This window comes from Zingiber officinale, chromosome 9A (assembly GCF_018446385.1).
Source record: "Zingiber officinale cultivar Zhangliang chromosome 9A, Zo_v1.1, whole genome shotgun sequence".
Classification (NCBI taxonomy): Eukaryota; Viridiplantae; Streptophyta; class Magnoliopsida; order Zingiberales; family Zingiberaceae; genus Zingiber; species Zingiber officinale.
This window is the reverse complement of record NC_056002.1, coordinates 5,516,469-5,533,720: the sequence shown is the minus strand read 5'-3', so window position 1 is coordinate 5,533,720 and position 17,252 is coordinate 5,516,469. Positions and strand designations below refer to the sequence as shown.

General features: G+C 37.1%; 1 pseudogene; it reads left to right on the top strand.

Annotated features, from left to right (window-relative positions):
* Nucleotides 1–740: 740 nt before the first annotated feature.
* Nucleotides 741–16,013, top strand: LOC122021559 (annotated as a pseudogene).
* Nucleotides 16,014–17,252: the final 1,239 nt, after the last annotated feature.

The window sequence follows — 17,252 nt, the reverse complement described above, 5'->3', positions numbered from 1 at the left end:
ATGGACTCATAAAAGTGAAAATGATGGACTATTAATTTATGTGTTTATCCCTGAGATCTTTTCCCTCTACTTATTATTACTCTATAATAATATTATTGATATAAAAACAAACCAGTCAACTAATTTTTATTTGAAAATTTGGAAATTCGATAAAAGAGAAAACAATTCAACTGGTAAAATAAATTAGTCGACTAATTAAGGGTAAAACAAAAAAAATACATGATTTGATATTTTAAAATTATCTTACATGATTTACTATTTTCAAAACTTTACTTGTGTGTTTTGGTAAAATAAAAAAAATAAATCATAAATAATTATTAATCTCAAATAATAATTAGAGTATATGAAAAAAATAAAAACCCGACTAATAGCCCGGATTTAACCCGGACTTCATGATAGTAATATTCCACATACTAGTACTAGTCCGGCCCGAGGGACATGTCTTTCTACGTTATAACATTACGTGACGTAGATCTGGTGTCACCGTGTTATCGGGTCGGATCCAATTTGATGGGTTCACTAGTTATTGCTGGGTGAGGTCAATGGACGGTTCTGATCCACTCTGGATCTGCCGCATAGAGGATTCCCTGCGCGGTTGTTGCTTAATTGCGTTTACGCTGCAGCGTTTTATTATGCGTCCAATACTGCGCGTTTGTATAGGCGTCGGTCCTAGGGTTGGGTATAGCTGCGAAGGGGAGTCTTCTTCGAACCAAACACTGGTCTGTTTCGATTGGGCGACGATGGCAGATGCGTACTGGAGGTACGGCGAAGCCCTGCAACAGGCTGCCGCAGCTAAGGGTAATCACGGATCAGGTTGGTTCGATTATTGGGATAAAAAATTATCCGGTCCTACTAGATCAGATAATGTAAAATCGGGACCTACATCCGACCCTATATCCGGCGGTTCTTATGTTTCAGATATCCGACGGGTTTTCAGTTATTTGGATATCCGACCCTATATCCAATGATATATAAAATATAAATATAAATATAACAAAAAAAATAAAAAATTTTAAAATGATAATAGACATTACTCATTACACGTTATAGCAGCTAATCGGAAATAACTATTACAATGTGTAGCAGCTGATCGGCAGTAGTTACTACAACGTGTAACAGCTTATCAACATTAGTTGCTACAAGTAGGGGTGATCGGATCGGATTGGTTCGGTTATTGGGATAAAACACTATCCGGCCCTACTAGATCAGATAATGTAATATTAGGACCCTACATCCGGCCCTATATCCGGCGGATCATTTTTTTCGGTTCGATTCGGATCGATATAAGCGGGTTGGTCGATTTGACGGATTGACTGTTCACCCCTAGCCGCAGCGGCGTCCATGGTCGCTCCTTCCGTGGCGCTGAAGCGCCAGCGCATGGAGTACGCTGGCTTGTCATCCTAGTCGATCTCGTTGTAGAGCTACGCTGTTTCCCCGTGCAGGCTTCTTATGGATTTGTTACCTTTTATCGTTTTTCAATCCTTCCTGGATCTTCTCGAGATCTGCTAGAGCTTTTAAGTTTTCTTATAGATAAAGGCATGGTTGTCGAAGGGGCGAAGGGAGAGATTTTTGTTTTTTTGTTTTTCTGTTGAGTGGGAGATTAGTCATTTTTGGTTGGGGATGGTGGGCTGCTAGAAGAGTAATCCAAACTTTTGTTTGGCAGGGGCGAAGTAGTGACTGTTTTTTTTTTTTTTTTTGGATTATTATCCTGTGTGGTTGACAAAAGATCATTTATTGTTATTTTGTGATTACGGAATGATGGGAGAAGAGAAAGGCAAGATTTTGCATAGAATGAGGGCATGGGGGGTGTGAGTAAGAACGTAATTTTATGGTCATGGTGGTAACTGGTAAGAAAGACCAACTTTTATGGGGCTTGGCTTCCCACTGTCGCATCATTTAAAAGTTTATCTGCATAGACTCAAACTTGGTTTGCTAGCCTAGTTTCGGTAATCATTATGAGAAATCTTTTTCCTCCTTTCCTGTAAGGGGTTTCCCTGTTTCTCACTATAAAATGCTATCATTTGATTTTCTATGTTTTTTCATGCTATTCCTGCACTGCATATGCTTGTGTCTCAACTAACTTCGATGAAATTATTAAAATTAATGGATACAAAATTCCTAAAAGTTAGTGATTGTTATTGATAAAGAACAATGCTAGAGGAGAAAAAGAATTTCCAGTCATATGTGAGTGTTATGATTCTTTAATGCTGAAATGGACACTAGAAGTTAGTAGAAAGTATAAAATAAAATATTAATATTTGAGAGTAATTGGGCCTTTCTCCAATAGATGATTAAAAAGAAAAAAAAAATGGCATACTGTGATGATATAGACATGCTGAAAGGTGATGAGTAAATTATATACTTAGAATAGTTAAATCTATTAGAGTGGTGAGTAGAAACTATAAGGGATTAGAGTGAGATCAAGAAAAATAATAGTGTTGATGGGTGACTCATATTTAGATGAAGATCAATGCGAGGGATGCCATGTAAGATTTTTTATAATAAAATTTTGTTACAATTTTTCATAACAGAATTCTGTTGTGATTTTTCATAACAGAATTCTGTTATGATTTTTCATAACAAAATTTTGTTATGATTTTATCGGATCTGGGGTTTATGCACTATTTATAGGGATCATAGTACCATATTGTACAATTATGAGAATCATCGAATGTGATTCTCTCGAGTAAAAAGAATTCTAATAAAGCTTCGGTCGTTTTTTGGAGTAGGCACGTCGTCAAACTACGATAACTTTTCTTCTTCCTCTTCTCCTTCGCCTTCCGCGTGTTTGCGCCTTTTCTTGAGCTTCTTTGTCTCATTGTTCCGTGTGATCTTTTTCTCTCTTCCTTTTCTTCCGCATTAGAGGTTAAGAGGTGTTGCCCCCACCTCTTTGCGCAACAATTGATATCAGAGCTGTAGGTTTCGACGGATTTCTTCAACATATCAGTGACGACTTCAGCGAAGTTTGATATGGTGAAGTTTGACGAAATTGAGAACTTCGGATTATGGCAAAGAAGAGTAAAGAACTTGTTGGTGCAATAAGGGATGATAAAGGCGCTAGGAGAAAGGAAATCAAAAAGCATGGAGAGATCATATTAGGAAGAACTTCTTGTGAAGGCAATTGCAATAATCAGGCGTTATCTTACGAATGATGTGATGTACCATGTCATGCACGAAGAGTCACTAGTGGTAGTTTGGCAAAAGTCGAAAAGTCGGTGCATGCCAAAGTCATTGACAAATAAGTTATATCTCAAGCAGAAGTTATTCGGGCTAAAGATAACAGAAGGAAATGATCTGAGTTAGCACATCAATGCATTCAACCAGATTGTGAGTGATTTGAAACGGGTTGATGTGAAGATCGAAGATGAAGACAAGACATTGATGTTGTTGAATTCTCTACCTTCTTCTCCTACATACGAGAATTTGATTATTACTTTGATGTGGGGTAAGAAAACTCTCAAATTGGAGGAGATTACAAGTGCGTTGTTAGATTTTCACCAAAGGAAGAAAACAAACAATGAAGTTTCTCAGGGAGGACTTGTGATAAATAATAACCAAGAGTGTGGTAGGAGCAAATCTTGACATGGATCTGGTAGCGACAACAAAGCTCGTTCTAAGTCGAGAAGGAAGAAGGTGATTATGTGCTACAAGTATGGAGACAAAAGCTACATGAAGAGATTGTTCAGAGATAATGAAACATGTTGCAGAGAAAAGGTAGTTCGGCAAAGTTTACAAACATAGTTGAAGAGGAAAATTCAAAGAGCGTTGCTGGAGATATGCTATCGGTTATGTCGAGTTCAGAACACAGATGCATGGATCTTAGACTCTGCATGCTCATATTATATGACTTCAAAAAAGGAGTGGTTTGACACCTATAAGGCAGTGGATTCTGGTTCAGTGCTGATAAGAAATGATGTTTCATGCACAGTTGTCAACATAAGGAACGTCAGAATTAAAATGTTTAATGGTGTGATTAAAATCCTATGTGATATCAAATATATATCAGAATTAAAGTAGAACTTGATTTTACTAGGCACATTGGATGCTATTAGTTGTAGTTACAAATTAGTAAGCAGGGTGATAAAAGTCAGCAAGGGAGCTTTGATGGTAATGAAAGGACAAAAGTTAGCAGGGAATATCTATAAGTTGACAAGCACTACAATTGTAGGTGGAGTTGCCTCGATGGAGTCTGAATAAGACAGTACTGTCTTGTAATATATGTGGCTAGGGCATATGGATGAACGTGAATGCTAGAACTTTACAAGATAGATTTGTTGAAAGGTGTTAAGACGTGCAACCTTGAATTCTATAAATTTTGTGTTCTTGAGAAACAGCATAAAGTACAATTCAAGATTACAATACACAAGACGAAGGGGATTCTAGATTACGTACATACGGATCTCTGGGACCAGCGAGTGTAGCATCACACGGAGGACATTTGTATTTTGTGAATTTTATTGATGATTACTCACGAAAGGTCTGCGTATACTTTATGCGCTACAAGTTAGAAATTTTTATAAGGTTTAAATTGTGGAAAACTAAAGTGGAAAATTAGATCGGAAGGAAGATTAAATGTCTTAGGTCAGATAATGAGACTGAGTACATTGGTTCAAAGTTTTAGGAATTTTGTGAACAACATTGGCTAATGAGGCATTTCTCGGTTTGCAGGACACCTCAGCAGAATGGGGTAGCAGAAGGTTGAACAGGACAATCATTGAGAAGACAAGATGTCTCAAGCTGAATGTAGGGCTAACAAAAAAATTTTTGGGCGGAAGCAATTAACATGATATGTTATCTCATTAATAGATCACTAAGGGCAGTATTAGAAGGTAAAGTATTAGAGTAAGTATGGATAGAAAATCAAGTAGATTACTCTCATCTTTGAGTTTTTGGATGTCCATCTTTTATGCATATATCTAGTGAGGACAGATCAAACTTGGATGCGAAGTTAGTGCATTTTTTGGGGGTATCAGAAAGGAGTTAAAGGCTTCAAGCTTTAGGGTCCTAAGACAAACAAGGTGAGTTGTGGTGTTTGACGAGAAGACTATAATACAACGTACTCAGGAAGAAGGAAAGAAAACATAGAGCAACATAGAGAAAGATGTTGTGTAGGTGGAGCTGGAGACTCATGACTCCGATGATTCTAGCTGAGAGCATCAGACTATAACTGGTGGCAGAACGAGACGAGTCATAAAATCACCCACTAGATACAGATTAAAAAACTTGGTATCTTATGTACTTATCACTAATGACGGAGATCATACATCTTTTTAGGATGCGATACATAGCTTTGAGAATGACAAGTGGACGGATGCTATGTCAGAGGGGATGAAGTCGTTGCATAAAAATCAAACATGGGATCTAATGGAACTTCATGAAGGAAAGAAAATATAGAATGTAAGTGAATATTTAAAAAGAAAGAAGCAATGTCAAAGGGAGAAGAAGTGAAGTTTAAGGCTCGGTTGGTAGCAAAGGGGTATTCACAAAGAAAAAGGATTGACTATTAAATTTTTTTCTCTCCAGTAGTAAGACATATGTCAATTAGAGCGGTGTTGACTTTGGTGACATATCACTATTTGTAGTGGGAGCAAATGGATGTGAAGACGATATTTCTTCATGGAAATTTGGAGGAGCATATTTTCATGTCACAATCTGAAGGATTTAGTCAACTCAGACAATAGTGGTTGGTTTGCAAGTTGAAGAAATGACTCTGTGGATTCAAACAATCTCCTAGGCGATGATACAAACATTTTGATGCATATATGATTCAAAACGGACATAGGAGATGTGACTATAATTGCTACATATATGTGAAGAGCCTTGAAGATGAATCACTGGTTTTCTTACTACTATACGTAGATGACATGCTCATTGTTGCGAAGAAGATGAAATAGGTTGACAAATTGAAGAGACTACTGAACAAGGAATTTGACATGAATGGTTTGGGCAAGCAGTGATTATGGTGAGCAAACTTCTCTCAAATCTTGGTCGACCACATTGGGATGCAGTGAAGTGGATTTTCAAATACTTGAGAAATACAACTGATTATGACATCATGTTTAGTAGACAATTGGAAGATTTTCAGTTACTGGGTACGTAGATGCAGAATATACAAGAGATTTAGATGATAGGAGGTTTATGTTCACTATTACAGGAGAACCTATCTGTTGGAATTCTATGATACATCTATTATTGCATTGTTTATAATGGAGTCGGAGTACATGGCAGTAGTTGAAGCTGCAAAGGAAGCTTGATGGCTTACTGAGTTGGTCAGAGAATGTGACATTCAATAAGGTGGAGTCAAGTTGTTATGCGATAGTCAGAGTGTTATTTATTTGGCAAAGAATCAAGTGTATCATGCGAGAATCAAGTACATTGATGTAAGATTTCACAAGATAAAGAGTTGATTGCTTCCGGAGAAATTCAACTTGAGAATGTTCACACTACAGCCTGACAGTCATACGGAGAAGTTCAAGCATTCCTTGAACTTGAAATTGGGAGAGGTTAAGAAGATTCTTAGATGGATATTTACAGAGATAGAGCTACAAGAAGATTATGATTGTCTTAATGTAGCTATGTGGAGAAGGTGTTCGATAGATTCAACATAAAGAATGTAAAGTCTGTGAGTACACCTCTAGCGCATCACTTCAAGTTATCATTATATAATGTTCAAAGACGGATGACGAGATCTAAGAAATGTCAAAGGTTCCTTATGCTAGTGTAATTGGTTGTCTGATGTATGTCATGGTTTACGCAAGCAGTGAGTATGGTGAGCAAACTTCTCTCAAATCTTGGTCGACCATATTGGAATGTAGTGAAATAGATTTTTAAATATTTGAGAAATACAATTGATTATGACATCATGTTCAGTAGACAATTGGAAAATCTTTCAGTTACTAAGTACGTAGATGCAGATTATGCAGGAGATTTAGATGACAGGAGGTTTATGTTCACTATAACAGGAGGACCTATCTGTTGGAATTCTATGATACAATCTATTATTGCATTGTCTATATTAGAGTTGGAGTACGTGGTAGTAGTTGAAACAACGAAGGAAGCTTAATGGCTTACAGAGTTGATCAGAGAATGTGGCGTTCAATAAGGGGGAGTCAAGTTGTTATGCGATATTCAGAATACTATCTATTTGGTAAAGAATCAAGTGTATCATGCGAGAATCAAACACATTGATGTAAGGTTTCACAATGTAGAGAGTTGATTACTTCCGGGGAAATTCAACTTGAGAATGTTCACATTGCATCCTGACAGTCGCACAAAGAAGTTCAAGCATTCCTTGAACTTGAATTTGGGAGAGGCTAAGAATATTCTTGAATGGAGATTCACAGAGATAGAGCTAATGTAGCTATGTGGAGATGGTGTTCGATAGATTCAACATAAAGAATGTAAAGTCTGTGACTACACTTATAGCGCATCACTTTAAGTTATCATTATAGAATGTACAAAGAGGGATGACGAGATCTAAGAGATGTCAAAGGTTCCTGGTGCTAATGCAATTGGTTGTTTGATGTATGTCATGGTTTGCGCAAGCAGTGAGTATGGTGAGCAAGCTTATCTCAAATCTTGGTCGACCACATTGGGATGCAGTGAAGTGATTTTCAGATACTTGAGAAATACAACTGATTATGATATCATGTTCAGTAGACAATTGGAATATTTTTCAGTTGTTGGGTACATAGATGCAGAATATGTAGGAGATTTAGATGACATGAGGTTTATGTTCACTATGACAGGAGGATCTATCTATTGGAATTCTATGATACATCTATTATTGCATTGTCTATAATGAAGTTGGAGTACATGGCAGTAGTTGAAACAACGAAGGAAGCTTGATGGCTTACAAAGTTGGTCAGAGAATGTGGTGTTCAGTAAGGTGGAGTAAAGTTGTTATGCGATAGTCAGAGTGCTATCTATTTGGCAAAGAATCAAGTGTATCATGCGAGAACCAAGCACATTAATATAAGGTTTCACAAGATAAAGAGTTGATTGCTTCTAGAGAAATTCAACTTGAGAATGTTTACACTGTAGTTTAACAATCACACGGAGAAGTTCAAGCATTCCTTGAACTTGAATTTGGGAGGGGTTAAGAAGATTTTTGAATGGAGATTCATAGAGATAGAGCTACAGGAAAATTATGATTGTCTTAATGTAGCTATGTAGAGAAGGTGCTCGATAGATTCAACATAAAGAATGTAAAGTATGTGAGTACACCTCTAGCGCATCACTTCAAGTTATCATTATACAGTGTTCAAAGACGGATGACGAGATCTAAGAAATGTCAAAGGTTCCTTATGCTAGTACAATTGGTTGTCTGATGTATGCCATGGTTTGCGCAAGCAGTGAGTATGGTGAGCAAACTTCTCTCAAATTTTGGTCGACCACATTGGAATGTAGTGAAATGGATTTTTAGATATACTTAAAAAATACAACTGATTATGACATCATGTTTAGTAGATAATTGGAAGATTTTTCAGTTGTTGGATACGTAGATACAGACTATGTAGGAGATTTAGATGACAGGAAGTTTATGTTCATTATGATAGGAGGACTTATCTGTTTGAATTCTATGATACAATCTATTATTACATTGTCTATAATGGAGTTGGAGTATATAACAGTAGTTGAAGCAGATAAGGAAGCTTGATGGCTTACAAAGTTCGTTCGAGAATGTGGCGTTCAGTAAAGTGGTGTAAAGTTGTTATGCGATAGTCAGATTGTTATCTATTTAGCAAATAATCAAGTGTATCATGCAAGAACCAAGCACATTGATGTAACGTTTCACAAAATAGAGTTGATTACTTCCGGGAAAATTTAACTTAGAATGTTCATAGTGCAGCCTGATAGTCACACGATGAAGTTCAAGCATTCCTTGAATTTGAATTTGAAAGAGGCTAAGAAGATTCTTGGATGGAGATTCACAGAGATAGAGCTAATGTAGCTATGTGGAGAAGGTGCTCGATAGATTCAACATAAAGAATGTAAAGTCTGTGAGTACACCTCTAGCGCATCACTTCAAGTTATCATTATACAGTGTCCACGGATGCCGATATCTAGGAGATGTCAAAGGTTCCTTATGCTAGAGCAATTGGTTGTCTGATGTATGCCATGGTTTGCGCAAGGAGTGAGTATGGTGAACAAGCTTCTTTCAAATATATAACTGATTATGACATCATGTTCAACAATTAGAAGATCTTTTAGTTGCTGGGTACGTAGATGCAGATTATGCACGAGATTTAGATGACACGAGTTTATGTTCACTATGATATGAGGACCTATCTGTTGAATTCTATGATACATTCTATTATTGCATTGTCTATAATGGAGTCGGAGTACATAACAGTAGTTGAAGCAGCGAAAGAAGATTGATGACTTACAGAATTGGTTAGAGAATATGGCGTTCAGTAAGGTAGAGTTAAGTTATTATGCGATAGTCAGAGTATTATCTATTTGACAAAGAATCAAGTGTATTATGCGAGAACCAAGTACATTGATGTAAGGTTTCACAAGATAGAGAGTTGATTGCTTCCGGAGAAATTCAACTTGAGAATGTTCACACTGCAGCTTGACAGTCACACGGAGAAGTTCAAGCATTCCTTGAACTTGAATTTGGGAGAGGCTAAAAAGATTCTTGGATAGAGATTTATAGAGATAGGGCTACAGGAAGATTATGATTGTCTCAATGTAGCTATATGGAGAAGGTGCTCGATAGATTCAACATAAAGAATGTAAAATATGTGAGTACACCTCTAGCGCATCACTTCAAGTTATTATTATACAGTGTTCAAAGACGGATGATGAGATTTAAGAGATGTCAAAGGTTCCTTATGCTAGTGCAATTGATTGTCTGATGTATGCCATCGTTTGCGCAACCAGTGAGTATAGTGAACAAGTTTCTCTCAAATCTTGGTCGACTACATTGGGATGCAGTGAATTGAATTTTCAGGTACTTGAGAAATACAACTGTTTATGACATCATGTTCAGTAGACAATTGAAAGATTTTTCAATTTCTGGGTACGTTGATACAGACTATCCAGGAGATTTACATGATAGGAGTTTTATGTTCACTATAACAGGAGGATCTATCTGTTGGAATTCTATGGTACAATCTATTATTGCATTGTCTATAATGGAGTCGGAGTACATGTCTGTAGTTGAAGCAGCGAAGGAAGATTGATGGCTTATAGAGTTGGTCAGAGAATGTGGCGTTTAGTAAGGTGTAGTTTAGTTGTTATGCGATAGTCAGAGTGTTATCTATTTGACAAAAAATCAAGTGTATCACGCGAGAACCAAACACATTGATGTAAGGTTTCACAAGATAGAGAGTTGATTGCTTTCGGGGAAATTCAATTTGAGAATGTTCACACTGTAGCCTGACAGTCACACGGAGAAGTTCAAGCATTCCTTGAACTTGAATTTGTGAGAGGATAAGAAGATTCTTGAATGGAGATTTATAGAGATAGAGGTATAGGAAGATTATGATTGTCTCAATGTAGCTATGTGGAGAAGGTGTTCGATAGATTCCACATAAAGAATGTAAAATATGTGAGTAGACCTCTAGCGCATCACTTCAGGTTATCATTATACAGTGTCCAAAGACGGATGATGGGATCTAAGAGATATCAAAGGTTTCTTATGCTAGAGCAATTGATTTTCTGATGTATGCTATGGTTTGCGCAACCAGTGAGTATAGTGAGCAAGCTTCTCTCAAATCTTGGTCGACTACATTGGGATGCAGTGAATTGGATTTTCAAATACTTGAGAAATACAACTGTTTAAGACATCATATTCAGTAGACAATTGAAAGATTTTTCAGTTGTTGGGTACGTGGATACAGACTATTCAGGAGATTTACATGATATGAGTTTTATGTTCACTATAACAGGAGGACCTATCTGTTGGAATTTTATAGTACAATCTATTATTGCATTGTCTATAATGGAGTCGGAGTACATGGCAGTAGTTGAAGTAGCGGAGGAAGATTGATGGCTTACAGAGTTGGTCAGAGAATGTGACGTTCAGTAAGGTGTAGTCAAGTTGTTATGCGATATTCAAAGTGCTATTTATTTGGCAAAGAATCGAGTGTATCATGCGAGAACCAAGTACATTGATGTAAGCTTTCACAAGATAGAGAGTTGATTGCTTCCGGGGAAATTCAACTTGAGAATGTTCACACTGTAGCCTGACAGTCACACGGAGAAGTTCAAGCATTCCTTGAACTTGAATTTGGGAGAGGCTAAGGAGATTCTTGGATGGATATTCATAGAGATAGAGTTAATGTAGCTATGTGGAGAAGGTGCTCGATAGATTCAACATAAAGAATGTAAAGTCTGTGAGTACACCTCTAGCGCATCACTTTAAGTTATTATTATACAGTGTCCAAAGACAGATGCCGAGATATAAGAGATGTCAAAGGTTCCTTATGCTAGTGTAATTGGTTGTCTGATGTATGTCATGATTTGCGCAAGCAATGAGTATGCCGAGCAAGCTTATCTCAAATCTTGGTCGACCACATTGGGATGCAGTGAAGTGGATTTTCAGATACTTGAGAAATACAATTGATTATGACATTATGTTCAATAGACAATTGGAAGATCTTTCAGTTGCTAGGTACGTAGATGCAGATTATGATGGATATTTAGATGATAGGAGATTTATGTTCACTATGACAGAAGGGCCTATCTGTTAGAATCCTATGATACAATCTATTATTGCATTGTCTATAATAGAGTCGGAGTACATGGCAGTAGTCGAAGCAGCGAGAGAAGCTTGATGGCTTACAGAGTAGGTCAGAGAATGTGACGTTCAGTAAGGTGGAGTTAAGTTGTTATGCAATAGTCAAAGTGCTATCTATTTGACAAAGAATTAAGTGTATTATGCGAGAACCAAACACATTGATGTAAGGTTTCACAAGATAGAGAGTCGATTACTCCTTGGGAAATTGAACTTGAGAATGTTCACACTGTAGCCTGATAGTCACATGGAGAAATTCAAGCATTCCTTGAACTTGAATTTGGGAGAGGCTAAGAAAATTCTTGGATGGAGATTCACAGAGATAGCTAATGTAGCTATGTGGAGAAGGTGCTCGATAGATTCAACATAAAGAATGTAAAGTTTGTAAGTACACCTCTAGCGCATCACTTCAAATTATCATTATACAGTGACCAAAGACGGATGACGAGATCAGAGATGTCAAAGGTTCCTTATGCTAGTGCAATTGGTTGTCTGATGTATGCCATGGTTTGCGCAAGTAGTGAGTATGATGAGCAAGCTTCTCTCAAATCTTGGTCGACTATATTGGGATGCAGTGAATTGAATTTTCAGATATTTGAGAAATACAATTGATTATGATATCATGTTTAGTAGACAATTGGAAGATCTTTCAGTTGCTAGGTACGTAGATGCAAACTATGATGGAGATTTATATGACAGGAGATTTATGTTCACTATGACAGAAGGGTCTATCTGTTGAAATTTTATGATACAATCTATTATTGCATTGTCTATAATGGAGTCGAAGTACATGGCAGTAGTTAAAGCAGCGAAGGAAGCTTGATGGCTTATAGAATTGGTCAGAGAATGTGGTGTTCAGTAAGATGGAGTCAAGTTGGTATGTGATAGTCAGAGTGTTATCTATTTGGCAAAGAATTAAGTGTATTATGCGAGAACCAAACACATTGATGTAAGGTTTCACAAGATAGAGAGTTGATTACTTCTGGGAAATTCAACTTAAGTATGTTCACACTGCAGCCTGACAGTCACACGGAGAAGTTCAAGAATTCCTTGAACTTGAATTTGGGAGAGGCTAAGAAGATTCTTGGATGGAGATTCACAGAGATAGAGCTAATATTGCTATGTGGAGAAGTTGCTCGATAGATTCAACATAAAGAATGTAAAGTCTATGAGTACACCTCTAGCGCATCACTTTAAGTTATTATTATACAGTGTCCAAAGGCGGATGCCGAGATATAAGAGATGTCAAAGGTTCCTTATGCTAGTGCAATTGGTTGTCTGATGTATGCCATGATTTGCGCAAGCAATGAGTATGCCGAGCAAGCTTATCTCAAATCTTGGTCGACCATATTAGGATGCAGTGAAGTGGATCTTTTGATACTTGAAAAATACAACTGATTATGTCATCATGTTTTTTCTGTTGCTAGGTATGTAGATGCAGACTATGCAGGAAATTTAGATGACAGAATGTTCTTTGGAATTCAATGATACAATCTATTATTGCATTGTCTATAATGGAGTCGGAGTACATCGTAGTAGTTGAAGAAGCGAAGGAAGATTGATGGCTTACAGAGTTGGTGAGAGAATGTGATGTTCAGTAAGGTGGAGTAAAGTTGTTATGCAATAGTCAGAGTGCTATCTATTTGGTAAAGAATCATGTATATCATGTGAGAACCTAGCACATTGATGTAAAATTTCACAAGATAGAGAGTTGATTGCTTCCGAGGAAATTCATCTTGAGAATGTTCACGCTGCAGTCTGACAGTCACATGGAGAAGTTCAAGCATTCCTTGAACTTGATCCATATCTCTAAATGCTAGAAGAAGAAAGCCTAGATCCAAGTGGAATTTTATTTAGATACTCGTGTTTTCGAAGGGTTGAATATTCACCAAAGTGGAGATTGTTGATGGATGATTTATATTTAGATGAAAGTTAATGCGATAGTTGTAATTGTAGAATTATCTTTCGTAATAAAATTCTGTTACGATTTTATATAACAGAATTCTGCTACGATTTTTTATAACAGAATTCTGTTATGATTTTTTATAACAAAATTCTGTTACGTTTTTACCGGGTCTGAGGTTTATGCACTATTTATATCGATCATTATAAACATATTATACAATTATGAGAATCATTGAATGTCATTCTCTTGAGTAAAGAGAATTATAAAGTTTCTGTCGTTTTTGTGAAGTGGGCACGCCGTCGAACAACGATAACTTTTCTTCTCCCTCTTCTTCTCCTTCCTAATGTTTGCTCCTTTTCTTGAGTGTCTTTGTCTTGTTGTTCCACGTGATCTCTTTCTCTCTTCCTCTTCTGTCATGTTAGAGGTTGAGAGGTGTTGCCTCCATCTCTTTGCATAACAAATTGTTAATGCAATAGAAACTAATTTAATTAATTTTAATGATGTAAGTGACATGAGTATGTATAGAGATCAGAGAAGGGATAAAAATCAACTGATCCCAGATAGTTAGGCAAACATGACTTGATGATGATGATGATGATGATGATGATGATGGCGCCGGCGGTTATGAAACTACAGCAAGGCGGATGAGTGGTGATTGATGAACCCTTCATGTAGGCCACTATAGATGGCCGACTATAGTTTATAGAATTTTGACTCTATGTTCTCTGAATATTGCTGCCTGATTGATGTCGAAGATCGGCTGTCTAATTGTTTTAATTCTTGACAACTCCTTTTGTATTGCTGCCTGGTTCCTGGAAATGCGTATAGTAGATATAATGTATTTTACGATGCTATCATCATAGAACATTATTTTTTCCTAGCTGAATTCATTTTACTAAGATGTTCCTGGTGGTTCTGAAATGCTGAATCTATTGATGCATCATATGATCGTTTTGGCATTTGCATTAGATCTTTGTTGGAGTTTGATTTTGATACTTCCTCATAGGTTTCTGCATACCCCGGCGGTGAACCTGTTAGGACCGTCAGTGGAGGCATTAGTGGTCATCTTGTTGATGATAGGCGTAAGCTAGGTGTTGGAGGCTTGGATAGTCGGAGTGTGGGATAGATATGGTGGACGTCCTGAACCACCACTTCCTCCTGATGCCTCCGATACTTTGTTTGTGGAGGGTGTCGTGTATCCTTATGACTTGTTTGCCTTCTGATAATAAGTTCTAGTCCATTGCAATTCCTTTACCCCATTTGCAGACATTTTCCATCCTTTTGTGGGTTTTCGTGAAGCGAGGCTTGTGAACAAGGAATCTAGATGTAAGTTGCATTTTTTCTGAGTTTCTTTTGGTATCATTAATATTGGCAGTTAGTGTGCTCATTTTTTTTATTTTTGATTTCTGTTCAATTTCCTTGCAGCCTGATGGAGAGCCACTTATACTGTGCTTTGATGATTTTGCTACTCCAGCCCAAGCTGCAATCTCTTTGGAAGCCTTGCAAGGTGATAACACTTTGTCTGATGTGTTTGATATCTGGCTTCATGCACTCAATTTCTTGGTTCTTTCTTACTGTCCTCTGTTTCATATAGCACAACAATCTTTAATAGATTTTCAGAATTTATTTCTTACTGTTCTCCTTTCTCTACTATATTTTGTCAAAATAGGCGTTCATCAATCTGATTACCAGGAGTTAAAATTATAATCTAAGTTCTTCATGAACAAGAGAGTTGTGATATTGTCATACACAGATTTTTAGAGGTCAAGTTGGCAATTGTTTCACTTTTAATTTAGGAACAACATGCAGCATCCTTGTTGCTTTGTAGGAGCGTAAGGGCTAATGAAAAATTTACTTACCTCGTCCGTAAGAGCTACTGACAATGGGAAAACTATAATAGATGGCCCTATAACACAAATTAGCCAGTTCGAATAAAGGCATGATCTTTGATTTATTGGATTTCTATCACATTCCTTTTCCATAAGAGTTGTGTTATGCTGAAAATTTGTCATCTGTGAATCACGTTCGTATAAAGTGTTATGTTGCAAACTTTAGTTGGCTGATGTTGAGTCGTGCCTGCGTTACTCCCTCTTTTGTCGTCGTTATTCTCGTAAAATCACGTTTGTTTTTAAAGTGTGTTACTTGCGTTCAACGGAAATCTGCTAATCTTGGGTAAAATCTGGCTCGGTCCACAGTGCGAATTAGTCATGGCTCGATTTTGCAGGTTATAAATTCGATGAAAATGATCGTGATTCAGCCAACTTGAGGCTGCAGTTTGCTTGCTTTCCTGGTCCGAGGCCGGTGGGCCTTGTGGCAGGTGTTAAACGTGGGATTTATGTTAATGTTTTACCTTCTCCGTAAGCTCGACAAAGCAGTTGTGAACCTTTGCCGTGTATTTTACTTTTACGGACAGCCAAGTTTGTTTGGTATGTGCACACTCCTAAAGTGATGACTAGGAAGGCCCAAGCCGTACAATCCTACCTATCGAATATCACTTTTTGTCAAGTTCCTGTTTAAATTTTAATACCGGTGACATGGTATTGTATTGGCTAAGTTAACTCCCTGTTTTATGTTTCTAGTTTTGCCTCTATTAGTATTCAATTTGTGATATTTGCACCTTTTGTGATTTTTATGCTATCTCATGGTAAATTCCATTCAAAATTTAATGTTAACAAACTGTTACTGAAACTTGGTTTGTAGGTTGTTCTATAATCGTGTGATTGATCTATCGATCAAGCTTAATGTCTTACATTTTGTTGTGTGTAAAGTCGGCCATTTCACCACTGATTTTTCATCTTAAATAATTAAATTTTATCATTTATTAAGATTCAATGTGATAAAAGGTGATTCACTTTCCTAGTTATTTTATCATTTATTAAGATTCAAGGTTCTTGTGGTAGTTGCTTCATGGTGCAATGTGATTAGATTATCTCTCGCTTTGATTGATGATCCTAAAACCAGGTGCAACTTAAGTTCTAGTCTATGGAAGCGAATTTTAGGTTATGGATTGCCGGCTGGTGAGGCCAATCGAAGATATGTTCAACCTTGTGCCTAGCAAAGGCGGCAGGCAACTGGTGAACCAGATCCACTTCACCATGTTTTTGCATTAACGATAACTGAAAATTTTTTTTGTTTGACCACAAAATGTCAACCAAGCCGTTTGAAGGCTACCAATATATTCTACGATAATATAGCATTTTTATAACCGTTGGTTGAAGTTTTATTTGAGATGTAACTGTTGGTTGCTTTGTTATTTGATGTGCCTCAAAATCTGTTGCATTATTTTACGTGACTAATTTTGTGAATTGGATTAGTGTAGATATGTATTATATCGCAATAGATATTACCAAAATACAAATGATCCGTAGTATGGTATTCTTATCAAAAGACTAATAGTCATTCATACCATGTGTATTGAAACACAGAAAAAGATTAGGTGGTTGTGTATTAACCCGTGAATAACATGATTGTAACAAAGACAGCAACAAGAACATTTATGCATAGTGAGTTTGCAGGTAATGCTGTCGACCAGGTTGAACACCGACTGACCCTAATCAGGCATGTTGGGCATAGTAAGGCCCTAGCCAACGAGGCTCACCC